General features: G+C 43.9%; 1 long non-coding RNA gene across 1 annotated transcript in view; it reads left to right on the forward strand.

Annotated features, from left to right (window-relative positions):
* Positions 1 to 15,231, forward strand: part of LOC138819486 (uncharacterized) — a 30,338-nt gene extending 15,107 nt beyond the window's left edge. The window contains exons 2-3 of the long non-coding RNA XR_011369459.1: positions 4,292 to 4,378; positions 14,995 to 15,231. This is a non-coding gene — a long non-coding RNA (uncharacterized lncRNA). The remainder of the gene's footprint in view (positions 1 to 4,291; positions 4,379 to 14,994) is intronic.
* The last annotated feature ends 31 nt before the right edge of the window (positions 15,232 to 15,262 follow it).

Below are 15,262 nucleotides of genomic sequence, written 5' to 3' on the forward strand. Positions count from 1 at the left end.
GTTCAAGTAGTATAGCACCAGTCTTGAACAAAGAGGCCCCAAATTCAGGCTCCAGCACTGGCACCAAATAAAGGAGTTTGTTAAATAGTTATGTAAACTCAACAATTTCAAGTCTAAATTTCCACATGAAACAATAAGTGATTAGAAGTATTCTCTGGAAGCAGAGCTGTGGCTCAATGGTACAACCCTAGCTTTGAGCAAAAAAGCTCAGGGGTGGTGCCTAGGCCCTGAGTTCAAGGCCTAGGACCATCACACACACACACACACACACACACACACACACACACACACACACACACACACACGAGTATTCTTTGCTGCTACATGCTGTTTCCATTATGTTTCTACCTATCTCAAAAGCCTCCTAGCTTCCTGTTCTTTCCTATTCCTAGAAACAAGGGTTGATCCAAATACGACACTAATATTCTATAAGTCACAGACCTTGTTGAGAAACAATGTATGTTCTTTCCATAATGTACTTTTAAATTATTTATTTATTTATTTATTTATTTTGGTCGTGGGGGCTTGAACTCAGGGCCTGGGTGCTATCACTCAGCTCTTCAGCTCAAACCTAGGGCTCTGCTAGTTGAGCCACAGTGCCACTTCCAGCTTTTTTTTCTGTTTCTGTGAGTCACCTTCACAGCCCTGTACTTTAGGCAAAAAAGTTTCTAAACATCCTTAATAATTAACAATAAATAATTTTCCTTTAAGAAATGGAATATAAGGCTGGGAAGGTGGCTCAGTGGTAGAGTGCTTGCCTCACATGCATGAGACCCTGGGTTCGATTCCTCAGCACCACATAAGCAGAAAAAAGCTGGAAGTGGTGGTGTGGCCCAAATGATAGGTTGCTAGCCTTGATCTGAAGAGCTGAGGGACAGTGCCCAGGCCCAGAGTTCAACTCCCAGGACCACCAAAAAAAAGAAAAAAAAGAAAAAAAAGGACTATTAGCTGGGTGCTGGCGGCTCACTCCTATAATCTTAGCTACTCACAGGAGATTGAGATCTGAGGATCAAAGTTCAAAGCCAGCCCAGGCAGGAAAGACTGTGAGACTCTTATTTCCAATTAACCACTAGAAAACAGGAAGTGGCGCTGTGACTCAAGTGATAGAGCAATTGCCTTGAGCTGAAGAGCTTAGGGACAGCGCCCAGGCCCAGAGTTCAAACTCCATGACGGACGAACAACAACAAAAAAAAAAAAAAAAGAAGAAGAAGAAAGGGAGGAAGGAAAGAAAAAGAAGAAAGAAAGGAATATTAGGGGTAGAGTGCTTGCCTCGCATGCATTTGCCTCGCATGCATGAAGCCCTGGATTTGATTCCTTAGTATGCATAAATAGAAAAAGCCAGAAGGGGCACTGTGGCTTAAGAGACAGAGTGCTAGTCTTGAGCAAAAGAAGCTCAGGGACAGTGCCCAAGTCCTGAGTTCAAGCCCCAAAACTGGCAAAAAAAAAAAAAAAGCCTGGTGCTGGTGGCTCACAACCAACAACAAAAAAAAAAAAGGAAGAAAAGAACAAAAGAAGAAAAATGGAATATTAGCTTATATGCATCAAAAATAACTTTTTGTTGTTGTTCGTGAGTCTTGAACTCTGGGCCTGGGCGCTGTCCCTCAGCTCTTCAGCTCAAGGCTAGCGCTCGAGCCACAGTGCCACTTCTGGTTTTCTGGTGGTTTATTGGAGATGAGTCTCTCGGACTTTCCTGCCTGGGCTGGCTTTGAACCGAGATCCTCAGATCTCAGCCTCCTGAGTAGCTAGGACTTCAATTGTGAGCCACCAGCACCTGGTAAAACCCACTTTTAACAAGTTAAAAGTATAAGCATTGTTGACTTACACCTGTAATCATGGGTGTTAAGAAATCTGAGAGCTGAGGATGGTGGATTAAAGCCAGCCCAGACAGACAAATCTGAGAGACTCTTAATCTCCCATTAGAATTAGCTACTAGACTGCTGCCTTTTGCTGGGTTCTCAGGAGTGTTCCCTGCCATCCCAGGATGCGCCTTGGGTCATCTTCTAGTTTAGTCCATTGTTGTCACCTCCAATTTGGGTCCCTTCTGTGGAATGCGGGGAGAGATGAGAGTGTTTCTCTTGTCCAGGGCCACCCATCCTTTCCATTGCTGCAACAGTAGCAGAGCAGGCTGTGCAAGTCTGCAGACTTCCTAACCGAGGAGGTGGGAGGATTTCACAAGGGTATTTTGCAAACAAGACTTTATCTTCAGTCAGAAGGAGAAGGTGAATGAAGACGTGGGCCCTTACACGACCTGGGTCCCTGCTGGCTTCTCCTTTCCTGAGAGGAGGAGAATATTAACGCCAGGGGATGATGGAGGAGGGACTTCCCTCCACTTCCTAGCTTCCACACAAAGTCACAGGTTGATGAACTCACTTGTGAAAAGCATGTCAAGGTGTCTGACCAACAGGAGCATCTCACAAGGTCCAAATTTTAGCAAAATAGGGAGAAATGGTGGAGAAAGAGAAATATTTCCTGTTCCTAAATCAGGAATTGGGAGTAAAGGATTCAAAATTACGGCTCTAACCTGTGGTTTGGGTGCTTTCTGAGCTGGGAGACTCCACTCTAATGTGGAGACAAAGAGTGAGTAGGGTGAGATAGGTATTGTTTACTCTTCCAAAACTTGGAGAAGCCATTTGGGCCTACCCAAAACACAGGCTAATAGGTGATTTTAGGACTTCCCTTTACCACTGTTTTCCTGCTTTTTAACATCTCAAAGGAGAAGCCCTAAGTGGAGAGTTCCTCTATGATTCCTACTTTAAAAGCAGGTGTGGTGGAGAGGAGCTAGTTTGGGTTATTCAGTTTTTACTTGCTAGTTTTATTTATTTATTTTTTGGGTCCGGTTGTGGGGCCTGAACTCTGGGCCTGGCCGCTGTCACTCAGCTCTTCAGCTCAAGGCTAGCGCTCTACCACTTGAGCCACAGCGCCACTTCCGGCTTTTTTCTTCTTTGCTTATGTGGTGTTGAGGAATCGAACCCAAGGGCCTCATGCATGCAAGCCAAGAGCTCTACCACTGAGCCACCTTCCCAGCCCTACTTGCTAGTTTTAATGCCTAACAGTCTAACAGTCTTTTTACATTTTTTCATTTTTAAAATTAATTATGTATTTAAAACTTAAGTCGCTATTATAAAGGTGATGTACAGAATGGTTACAATTACTTATGTCAGGTAATGAGTACATTTTTTTTTTTTTTGCCAGTCGTGGGGCCTGAACTCTGGGCCTGGGCGCTGTCCCTCAGCTCTTCAGCTCAAGGCTAGCACTCTACCACTTGAGCCACAGCGCCACTCCTGGCTTTTTTTCTGCTTATGTGGTGCTGAGGAATCGAACCCAGAGCCTCATGCACGCAAGGCAAGCACTCTACCACTGAGCCACCTTCCCAGTCCCATAAGTACATTTCTTTTTGGACAATGTCACAGTTTTCCCCTCCAGTCCCCACCCATAAGTATAGTTCATTTTCAACATGATGTCTAGTGAGTACCACTGCTGCCTTTGTTTACCCTTTGTCCCTCCATTTCTGTGATCCCCTTGGCCTCCCAAAGACAGATAGACAAGACAAAAACAATAATAAAGAAAAAGCCTCTTGTTTGTATTTCCTGGAAGTCTGTCCAGCTTCTTGAAGATCATACTTCTGAGGTTTCAAATATGGGCCTTGAACTTTGTTTTAGATCTGTTTTCTACAACTTGAGTCACACTCTTGTGTATTTAGGTATTTTTCAGTTGTCTCACTTTGTGTGTGTGTGTGTGTGTGTGTGTGTGTGTGTGTGTGTGTGTGAGAGAGAGAGAGAGAGAGAGAGAGAGAGAGAGAGAGAGAGAGAGAGAGAGAGAGAGAGAGAGAGAGAGAGAGTGGGAGTGAGTGGGAGGGGGGCCGCAGTGCGGGAGCTTGAGCTCAGGGTCTGGTCAATGTCCTTGAGCTTTTTTGCTCAAGGCTACCACTCTATCCTGTGAGTCATAGTTCTATTTTTGGTCTTTTGGTGGTTAACTGAAGATAAGAATCTTTGGACTTTCCAGCCTGGGCTCACTGCAATTCTAAGATCACAACCTCTTGAGTAGTTAAGGATTACAAGCCTGTGACACTAGTGTCACTTTTTTTTTTAACCCCACAATCCTCTTAATGTCTCCCAAGTAGCTGGGATTACACATATGAGCCACTTTACTTGAGTGATTAAAATCTCGTAATTCACTGGTTTTCTTTTGATTTGTTGATGATAGGTTTTTCCTCTTCTTGCCACATTTATGATAATTGTGTTATTCTGTTTCTATCATATATTAAACTTTTCTAACCACATCCATTCTGCAGGAGTTTGTGACCGATCTAAATGAGAACAACAACGACAAAAAAAGCCATCCTGGATTTGTCCCACAGCATCTGACTCTAAGAGCAAAGGTCTGTATACTTCAAAGGGACTTTGGACAATGGCACCAACAGTTTTGAAAACAAAGGGGGTACAGTGACAAAACAAAGAGTAGTGTTTCTGGAGTGTGGTTGTATTTGGGTGTAAACAGTCTCTAGTCCAATACCTAACACGTAAAGCAGTCATCTCTAACTCTGTGAGCCAGGGGGTTGTGGCTCCAGCTGGAGAAGAAAAACTTGCTTTGCACTTTGACCTTTTGTACAGTGAAGACATTTTTTTTTCAGTATTTTTCTTTTTTTCTTGGGAGTTTGAATTCAGCTTTGTTAGGCAAGCACTCTGCCTCTCAAACCTACTTTAAAAGCACTTGAATACTGTAAAGCACACAGTACTCTCAGTTACAAGGTACCTCATTATACAGGGAGTTTTGTGGAGTGGTGGCGGTGGTTTTATTTTAGACAGAGTCTCCCTGACTGGCCTTGAACCCATGATCCCCGTGCCTTAGCATCCTGAGTACTGTGACAACTGGTGGCTGTTAGGATCCATCACAACCATCCCAGGGGACCATGTGTAGGCAGGAAGGCACAGAAGAAAGATTATTATAAGGTTGATTAGAGGGGCCACATATCCCCCTGGAGAGAGAGCAATATGGCATCTGCCCCCATCCAGGTAGGTCGCTCTGGGGCAAGTTGCTTATGCAGGTGTGTTGTGTGTGGGGTGGGGGGACAGGGAGAGGGAGTGGCTAGCTATATGGTGGGAACTCTAGAAGCTCAGGTCTGGGTGGATCTGAGGACAAGAGGGGGGATAATGCCAACAGTGGCATGGAATGGAAATCTTATATAACTGTGGAAAGTAAATGAGGTAGACTAGATTCCATTTCTGATTGGGACTTTAATCTACAGCTATCACTGTTAACATCAAAAGGCCACATTATAGGAGAAAAGAGCTCATGTAAAAATATTTGCTTTTTGTTTTGTGTTGGTACTGGGGCTTGAACTCAGGGCCTAGGCACTATCTCTTAGCTGTTCTGCTCAAAATTGGCACTGTACCTTTGGAGTTATAGCTCCACATCTGGCTTTTCACTAGTTAATTGGAGAAAGGTGTTTCACAGACTTCCTGCCCAAGCTGAAGTAGCTAAGATTAAAGGCATGAGCCACCAGAGCCTGGCCCATGTATGTGTATGTAAAAATTATTTAAAACAGGGGCTGGGAAGGTGGCTCAGAGGTAGAGCGCTTGCCTTGCATGAATGAGGCCCTGGGTTCGATTCCTCAGCACCACATAAGCAAAAAGAAAAAAGCCGGAAGTGGTGCTGTGGCTCAAGTGGTAGAGTGCTAGCCTTGAGCTGAAGAGCTGAGGGGCAGCGCCCAGGCCCAGAGTTCAGGCCCCATGACCGGACCCCCCCAAAAAATATTTAAAACAACAACAACGACAATAAAACATTTTAGCCAGGCACCAGTGGCTCACGCCTGTAATCCTAGCTACTCCAAGAGACTCATCTCCAATTAACCACCAGAAAACCAAAAGTGGCGCTGTGGCTCAAGTAGTAGCCTTGAGCCCTAGCCTTGAGCTGAAGAGCTGAGGGACAACACCCAAGCCCAGAATTCAAGCCCCACTACAGGCAAAACAAAACAAAACAAAACATAAGGGGGCTGGGTGCCAGAAAAGTCAGTTAGGCTCTTATCTGCAACTAACCAACCAAAAGATTCTTTTTTTTTTCTTTTCAGAATTTTATTTTTTTATTTTTTGGGTCCAGTCGTGGGGCCTGAACTCTGGGCCTGGGCGCTGTCCCTCAGCTCTTCAGCTCAAGGCTAGCATTCTACCACTTGAGCCACAGCACCACTTCCAGCTTTTTTTTTTTCTGCTTATGTGGTGCTGAGGAATCGAACCCAAGGCCGAATGCAAGGCAAGCGCTCTACCACTGAGCCACCTTCCCAGTCCCCCCCCACCACCACCAAAAGATTCTGAAGTGGAGCTGTGGCTTTCAAGTAGTAGAGTGCTAGCCTTGAGCAAAAGAAGCTCAGGGACAGTCTCCAGGTCCAGAGTTCAAACTCCACAACTCAGCACAACAAAAAATTCTATTTGACACTTTAAAAAAATTGACATTTGGGTTGCTAAAGAACATGCTTAATGGCTGGGCGCCGCTGGCTCACGCCTGTAATCCTAGCTACTCAGGAGGCTGAGATCTGAGGATCGAGGTTCAAAGCCAACCCAGGCAGGAAAGTCCTTGAAACTCTACTCTTCTTTTCTTTCTTGCCTGTCCTGTGGTTTGAACTCAGGGCCTAAGCTCTGCCCCTGAGCTCCACTCTGCGGCTAGTTTTGAACTTCAGTCCTTGGATCTCAGCCGCCAGTGGTGATTGTTGTAGATTTTTTTTTTAATTTAATTTTATTTTATTTGAGAACATACTGTACAGAGGGGCTACAATTACATGGGCAGGATAATGCATACATTTCTTACCAAGCATTGCAGCCTCCTCCTTTGTTTACCCTTCACCTCCCTTCCCAGCCTCCCCCCTCCCCCTGTTGTAGATTTTTATAGGCCAAGCCACTTTGGTTTCCATTCTGACTTTATGGTTTGCTATAGAAATTACATCCACAGGGCTGGGAAGGTGGCTCAGTGGTAGAATGCTTGCCTTGCATGCATGAGGCCCTGGGTTCCATTCCTCAGCACCACATAAGAAAAAAAGAAAAAAGCCGGAAGTGGCGCTGTGGCTCAAGTGGTAGAGTGCTAGCCTTGAGCTGAAGAGCTGAGGGACAGAGCCCAGGCCCAGAGTTCAGGCCCCACGACGGACAAAAAAAAAGAAAAAAGAAAAAAAAGAAATTACATCCACATTCTTCTGTCAGCTTAGTGATACTCTGGCCTCTGATAGGAGAATCCCATTGTTCCCTGTGGTGTTAGGAGGCTTATCTTCAACTGTGGAGGAAATGTGTCACTCATTTGCTCAGTTCAAAGATGCAACCCTCTAGGTGTGTTTCTTATCTTTTAACTACTTAGTAAAGGGTTGTCTTATCATCTGTTAGAGTTTCAGCTTCCAGAGGCTTAACACTCCTTCCTCCATTCCTCTGCCCAATAGACTCTATATTCTGGCCTCTTCACATGATTCACGGTATGAGATCAGTATGGCCAAACTTCCAGAGCCAATCTCAGCAGCGTGGTAGACTGACTCCAGATTTACTATCCTAGGAAAGCCCATCTAGAATACTGTTCCAGGAGGGCAAGTCTCCACCATGCAGCCATGTGATCTGTTCCCTCACTGGGCCTTGCTTTCTTACCTTTGACTGTCACTCTCCTATGTTCTCCTTTTCTTGCCAGTGTTACTCATTCATTTCATCTGGAAATTACTTCCTGGCACAGCAGGAAATGTGTTTTTCCTTTAGACTTGTTATTCCTGTGGCAACGAGGATGTAGGATCAGATGTTGGACATAAAAAAAGCATTGTCTTACAAAACACCTGGTCAGGTGAGGATTTTCTTTTGTTCCAAGTTTCCAACCCTTGTGGGAATTTCTTCTTTAGCCCTGGAGAAAGGACTGCTGCTCCCTCTTGGGAGAAAACTCAGGAAAATCTAAGAAGCACAAGACAAGCTGGGTGCTGGTGGCTCACACGTGTAATCCTCGTTACTCAGGAGGCTGAGATCTGAGGATTGCAGTTCAAAGCCAACCTAGACAGGAAAGTCCGGGAGACTCTTAACTCTTAACAAACAATCAGAAAACCAGAAGTGGCGCTGTGGCTGAATTGGTAGAGCACTTGCTTTGAGCTGAAGAGCTGAGGGACAGGACCCAGCCCCAAAAAGTTTGCATTAGAATTTGTATCGCTCATAATAGATTACTGACGAGGACAAAACTTCTTAAATCTTGAAACTTATTACAACTATAAAGATTTAAAATTAGAATCTGTTAGGTTTTTAAAAAGAGGTAGCCGAGTAAGAACAGCACCACGCACGTGGTATTCAGGTAAGGGGTAGGTTTATTCAGTAGACCTGGCAAGGTTGGCACTCAACGCGGCTGGCAAAAGAGGACATCTGGCCCCGGGTTAGGCCTTATATAGGGAAGGTGGGGGGGGGGGAGGGAAGGTGGGAGAAAGGTGTGGCCACATCAGATTAAGATGTGACCTCAGCTGATGCAGATATAACCTCTTCCAGGTGTCCCAGTTGCCTAGGTAATGCAGGTACTGGGTGGAGACTTTGCTGGGAGGAGGGTGGAGTCTGCTAGCCATCCAGGAGAGAACCTTACAGAATCTAGGGCTGGGAAGGTGGCTCAGTGGTAGAGTGTTTGCCTTGCATGTATGAGGCCCTTGGTTCCATTCCTCAGTACCACATAAACAGAAAAAACCAGAAGTGGCGCTGTAGTTTAAATGATAGAACACTAGTTGAGCTGAAGAGCTGAGGGACAGTGCCCAGGCCCACAGTTCAAGCCACATAACCCACAAAAAATAAATAAATAAAATAAGATAAATTAAAAACTTAAAAAAATAAAATTAGACTAGAATGCAACTACATTATGAGAAAAGTTGAAGTCAGTAATGATAAGTGTAATTTTTTGTTTTTGTCAGTTGTGGGGCCTGAATTCTGGACCTGGGCGCTGTCCCTTAGCTCCTCAGCTCAAGGCTAAGCACTCTACCACTTGAGCCACAGCACCACTTCCGGCTTTATTCTATGTATGTGGTGCTGAGGAATTGAACTCAGGGCCTCATGCATGTGAGGCAAGCACTCTACCATTGAGCCACCTTCCCAGTCCCCTGTGGGGTAATGTTTTACCAAAGCTGTTTATTCTCTCAATAGGGAGAACGTGGGTGGATGGGGCAAACCTACTGTGGGTTGTTTGGAGTTCAGCATGCATAAAGGTATGTGATGTGTAATGGATTTCCTCATTTCTCTCATTTCAACATTGCACAACTTTCATTCACAGAACTCACAGTGACAACATTCTGCCTTATGCTACAAATGTGAGCTATATATACTTTATGTACTTTCCTGGGGAGCTAAAACAAAGCACATCACTACCTTTTTATTTATTTATTTATTTTTGGTCTTGGGGCCTGAACTCTGGGTCTGGGCGCTGTCCCTCAGCTCTTCAGCTCGAGACTAGCACTCTACCACTTGAACCACAGTGCCATTTCAGTCTTTTTCTGCTTATGTGTTGCTGAGGAATCGAACCCAGGGCCTCATGCATACAAGGCAAGCACTCTACCACTGAGCCACCTTCCCAGCCCCATCACTACCTTTTGTAACTGAAAATCAAACACTTTATTAAAGCCTCATTTTATTAAAGTCTTAAGCCGAAGTCCTTGATCTATTAAAACATGTTTCGATTGTGAATGTTATAAGAAGCATTGTATTTTTAACAGAAAAATTCCAGTGTGATGATTATGTCAATTTGCCATTAGGACTTGGCAACTTCCAATAATGGGAGTATACGTGGTATATAAGAATGGGATGTATATATAGTATGCCTGGGTCTTCAAGCCCCAATTCTAGTGCTTGAATTCAGAGCCTCATTCTCTGTTGGCTCTCTACCACTTTACCTGTTCCATTTCTGACTTTTTGCTGGCTATTTGGATATAAGAATCTCACCTATCTGGGCGCTGGTGGCTCATACCTGTAATCCTATCTACTCAGGAGGCTGAAATCTGAGGATCATGGTTCAAAGCCAGCCTGGGCAGGAAATTCTGTAAGATTCTTATCGCCAATTAACCACCAGAAAGCTGGAAGTGGCACTGTGACTCACATGGTAGGATAGTTGCCTTGAGCTGAAGAGCTGAGGGAAGTGCCCAGGCCCAGAGTTCAAGCCCCATGACCACCCACAACAACAAAATCTCACCTATTTGTCTGCTGGGATGGCTTCTAATCATGATCCTCAGTTCTCAGCCTCCTAAGATAGGTATGAACCACTAATCTGGCTACCAGACCTGTTTTGTTCATTTGTAGCTTTCTGTGCTTTGTTCTGAGTCCTACCTTTATCTCGTTTTTTTATATTGATATGGTTCATTACTATATTAGAATTTTTAAAAGATTTTTTGAGGGTCCGGTTGTGGGCCTGAACTCTGGGCCTGGGCACTGTCCCTCAGCTCTTCAGCTCAAGGCTAGCGCTCTACCACTTGAGCCACAGCACCACTTCTGGCTCTTTTTTTTCCTTTTTGCTTATGTGGTACTGAGGAATCGAACCCAGGGCCTCATGCATGCAAGGCAAGCGCTCTACCACTGAGCCACCTTCCCAGCCCCTTTAAATGATTTTTTTATTGATATGGTTTATTATTATATTAGAATTTTTAAATTATTGCACAATTTGTCTACAGTTGGATAAAGTAATACTATTCAATACTGATACATCATAAGCTGGGGCTGCTAATGTGAACAAACAAGTGGTTTATTTTATCCATGGTGTGTTAGTCACCTATTGATCCATCCAAATCCTGCATGGCGATTCTAAAAATACCATCAATTACAACATGAAACATTTTTTCCCCCCACATAGTCTGTGGTCAGCTGGAACACCTCTTTCCCAGTCTAGAAGTCATCCTGATACAGATCTAGCCTTCAGGTCAAATGTAGGACTGGCCCTGTGTCTCACTCTGAGGTCCAGACTGAAGGGACAGCTGCTAGCTAGTGCATGTCCTCCTTATGGTTTTCCTTCATAGGTGGAGCCAAACAACAGAAGGGCTACAAACCCTTTGGGCAAGTCACACTCACTGCCATTCCATTGAAGAGAATGAATTCCATGACTCAACTTCAATAGAGTGGGGGGAGGGAGTACTCCATACCCAGCCTTGTGTTGTAGGTTTGTTTTCATGGCAGCAGGATGAAGAGAACAGTTGTGGGCAAGAATCATCTGGTACATATGACTTCACTTGTGTGAATTGTCTTGTCTTCTCCAACTCTTTGATCTCAATTTCTATTGCTAATATGCCCTGTGGGAGTGAGAGAGTGTTCCATAACTAGTTTGAACTTTTTAAAGGAAGAGACTAGCATCCATATAGATTAATGGCCATGAATCTAGAAGCTGTTCGAGTTGATTTTCCCATTTAATATAACCTCGGGTTTCTTTGTTGATTTATTTTTTAAGATATAATTAATGGTTTAAAAGTATTTCTAAGGGGGCTGGGAAGAAGGTGGCTCAGGGGTAGAGCACTTGCCTTGCATGTCTGAGCCCCTGAGTTCAATTCCTCAGCACCACATAAGCAAAAAGAAAAAAAGCCGGAAGTGGCGTTGTGGTTCAAGTGGTAGAGCACTAGCTTTGAGCTGAAGAGCTGAGGGACAGCACCCAGGCCCAGAGTTCAGGCCCCACAACCGGACCCCCCCCCAAAAAAAAGTATTATTAAGTTTTTCTCCCCTGCCGTGCCAAGAACTGAACCCAGGGCCTTATCACATACTGGGCAAGTACTGTACCATTAAGCTATAGTCCAAAACCCAAATATAAAGCTTAAATGTGTGTATTTGGTTTTATTTATTTATTTATTTATTTATTTATTTATTTATTTATTTATTTATTTATTTTGCCGGTCACAGTACCTGAACTCTGGGACTGGGTGCTGTCCTTCAGCTCTTCAGTTCAAGGCTAGCGCTCTACCGCTGGAGCCACAGTACTACTCCTGGCTTTTTCTGTTTATGTGGTGCTGAGGAATCAAACCCAGAGCCTCATGCATGCTAGGCAAACACTCTACCACTGAGTCACCTTCCTAGTCCTATTTTATTTATTTTTGTTGGTCGTGGGGCTTGAACTCTGGGCTTGGGCGCTATCCCTCAGCTTTTCAGCTCAAGGCAAGCGCTCTACCGCTTGAGCCACAGGGCCACATCTGGTTTTCTAGTGGTTTATTGGAGATAAGAGACTTTCCTGCCCTGGCTGGCTTTGAATCGTGATCCTCAGATCTCAGCCTCCTGAGTAGCTAGGATTATAGGCATGAGCCACCAGCACCTGGCTCTACTATTTTGTTTTAAATGGCATTTAAAATTATAATTCTCACTTATGTAACTATAAAAGAGAGAACAACAGTCTATGAGTAAATTAATGAGTCCCTCTCAAAAGATTAATAAAGTAAGTTAATTGCTAGAGTTGATTCCATGAGTGCATATAAAACAAAAAGATTTTAGTTGGTATGTAGTTTGCTTCCTATCTTAAGTCATCTGTTCAGGAGAGGGCAAGACTAAGTACTAAATCGCTTCCTGGGCTTTCCTCACTACTTCTGAAGTTCAGGCTACTTCCTTTTCTCTCTTAACAGGAAACATTTATTATAGCTTAAACATGCAGTAATGTCTCAAATGATAAACATCTTGCCAGATATACTTAGGACATTTTTTAAAAAAGGAAGGAAGCTAATATCCATGAAGTGTCTACTATATGTCGGTAAGGCACTAAAAGTAAAGGTTTGTTAAAACGATAGCCTCATTTCAGAAAAAGAAAACTAGGCTCACAAAATTTAGACAACTGAAGATTTAAAAAAATCCTTCTGCATGAGCCAAAACCCAAGAAAACTGTCCATTGGATAGAGCAGAGTTTTAGGCTGATATGAACTCTTTCTGGAAGTTCAATAATTACAGCTTAGTAAAACCAAGCTTTATTTAGAGATAAATAAACAACTATGGACATACATTTTGCAATAGATAAATCATCATGGTCTAAAGTACAGTGGATATTTTCCCCATGCCACATAAGAGGCCCAAAGAACTGTTCAAGTTGCTGTGAACCCGCTAAGCACTCCCAGGCTGGGGTTGAGTTGATACATAAGACTCCTCCTGTCTGGAATTTGTTGGTGGTTATTCCTGCAGGGTCAGCTACAGAGACAGACTCCTGGAATCCTAAGCCACTTCCTCCTATGTAGATGTCTTTTCTCAGGCTTCCAGACTCACTTCCTAATCTAGAAAAAAACCTCCAGCCCTTGATTTTTATTGGTTTATAGCACGGCTGAGAGTTCAAATACAAATATTTAGCAAATGTTCCTTATCTTTTACTGTGGGCTTCCAATCTGTCCATTTTGTCCTCCTGTAGTTTATAATCTACCTGAGAAAAGCTTCCCTCATAAAATAAGGAGCTGTAGATAAGAATCCTGTAGTACTAGAGGGACAGATAAACATAGACTCCCATGATTCTGAGGGGTTGCTGTGTAGTTGAGCACTTGTGTCCACCACAGGTTAATCCAGCCTGCGGTGGCCTATGTTAAAGGAGGTTAAAGGACACCTCTAGAAGTGAGGAGCACATTGAGGCTGTCATTCTGGAGCAATAATTATCAGTGTAGTCTCCTGTGCTGTCACCTTCCTTTGCCCCTACAGAACTTTAAAGGGGTTTGTTTTCTCGGACTGTGTTTTAACTCAGCACAATCCCAAGTTTATGGGGAAAGGCACCCTGACTTTCCTTCTAGGAGCCTAATTGGGAGACATTCTTATGGTTTCTGCCTTGAGTATCCCAGGGTAGGAAGTAAGTATCAGATAGATAACTCTAGCCAGAGGAATAACATACACGTTTTGCTGGAAGGGGCTCTGTGTCTTAACTCTCTAGAGACCCTTATACTCTGCCAAGGCAGGATGGCAATGGGAAAGAGCTAAGGCTTTTTAAAAACTAAACAGATCTGTTAACTATTCCTAAGATGGTTGCTCTAACGATGATAGTCGAGAGCTGCCGAAGGCTGAACACAGTGAACGGTGGGAGTTGTGGATATATCAGATTATTTCATTGCCATAGGTATCAGTGCTGGGGATGGCTGGAGTCAGAGGCTTTCTGTGCTACTCGGTGCCTCGTCTGTGGTCTCCATCATAACTGCCCCAGGAAACAGCAACTCACTTTTTACAGGACTGAGTGAATATATGTTGGAATATGAATAGAAGGTTATGGATTGCACTAATTTTTTATTTAATTAATTGGAAGAATTAACAACTGGAGAGTCAAACTGTTCCTGACTGTTTTGTTGCTCTTGTTAGCATTGTCCCCACCTCCAGTCCTCAGCTCCACCCAGACCTGAGCTCCTCCCAGCCCTAGAGTTACCATATACGTGGCCACTCTGCCCTATCCCCCCACCTACCGGTGCATGCCACTAGCCCCAAAGCTACCCACCTGGATAGGGGCAGATGCCATATTGCTCCCTCTCCCTGGGGAAATATGGCCCCCTCTAATAAACCTTATAATAATCTTTCTCCTGTGCATGCCTGCCTCTGCATCCTAATAGCACTAATGTACTAAGTAAATGGCCAAATAAATTTCAACATGTATGAGGATGTTTGTGAATTAATATGTTAACCACTCTCTCAGTTAACTAGGAGTATTTGCATTTTGACTGGCACTAGGAGATTTTTTTTGGGGGGGGTCCGGTTGTGGGGTCTGAACTCTGGGCTGGGCGCTGTCCCTCAGCTCTTCAGCTCAAGGCTAGTGCGCTACCACTTGAGCCACAGTGCCACTTCCAGCTTTTTTCTGCTTATGTGGTACTGAGGAATCGAACCCAGGGCCTCATGCATGTGAGGCAAGCGCTCTACCACTGAGCCAACTTCCCAGCCCACTAGGAGATTTCTTAATGCAGCTATCATTTTAAAAAAATTCTTTAAAGCAGTGTAAACTTGCAAATGGAATCTTACTGTACAACCTCTTAGATGTAACTTCAATGATGGTATGAGACGAGGCTGGAAGAGGTGATGGTCATTCAAGGTCATTTTGTCATTTCTGCTTTTTCTACAGAGTTAGCTCCTGAGTGACTCCAGAGAAGCTCTTTGCCCTATATTGTACATGATTAACAGCTCCAAGAAAATGAGAGCCTTGGCATATCCACAGAAGAATTAAAGTGCTCACCCCTCAGCCAGGTGCTGACCCCCTTCATGCCAGGTAAACTTGGCTGATACCTCTCCTTTTGAAGAAATCAACTTCATCTAGACAACAAGGATTTTAAGATTCAATTGAGTCACTTTGATTATTAAAATTATAAATAACCAAGAGCTCTTTCCAAAAT

Source organism: Dipodomys merriami, unplaced genomic scaffold (genome assembly GCF_024711535.1).
Source record: "Dipodomys merriami isolate MVZ:Mamm:240054 unplaced genomic scaffold, mDipMer1.0.p SCAF_8, whole genome shotgun sequence".
Classification (NCBI taxonomy): Eukaryota; Metazoa; Chordata; class Mammalia; order Rodentia; family Heteromyidae; genus Dipodomys; species Dipodomys merriami.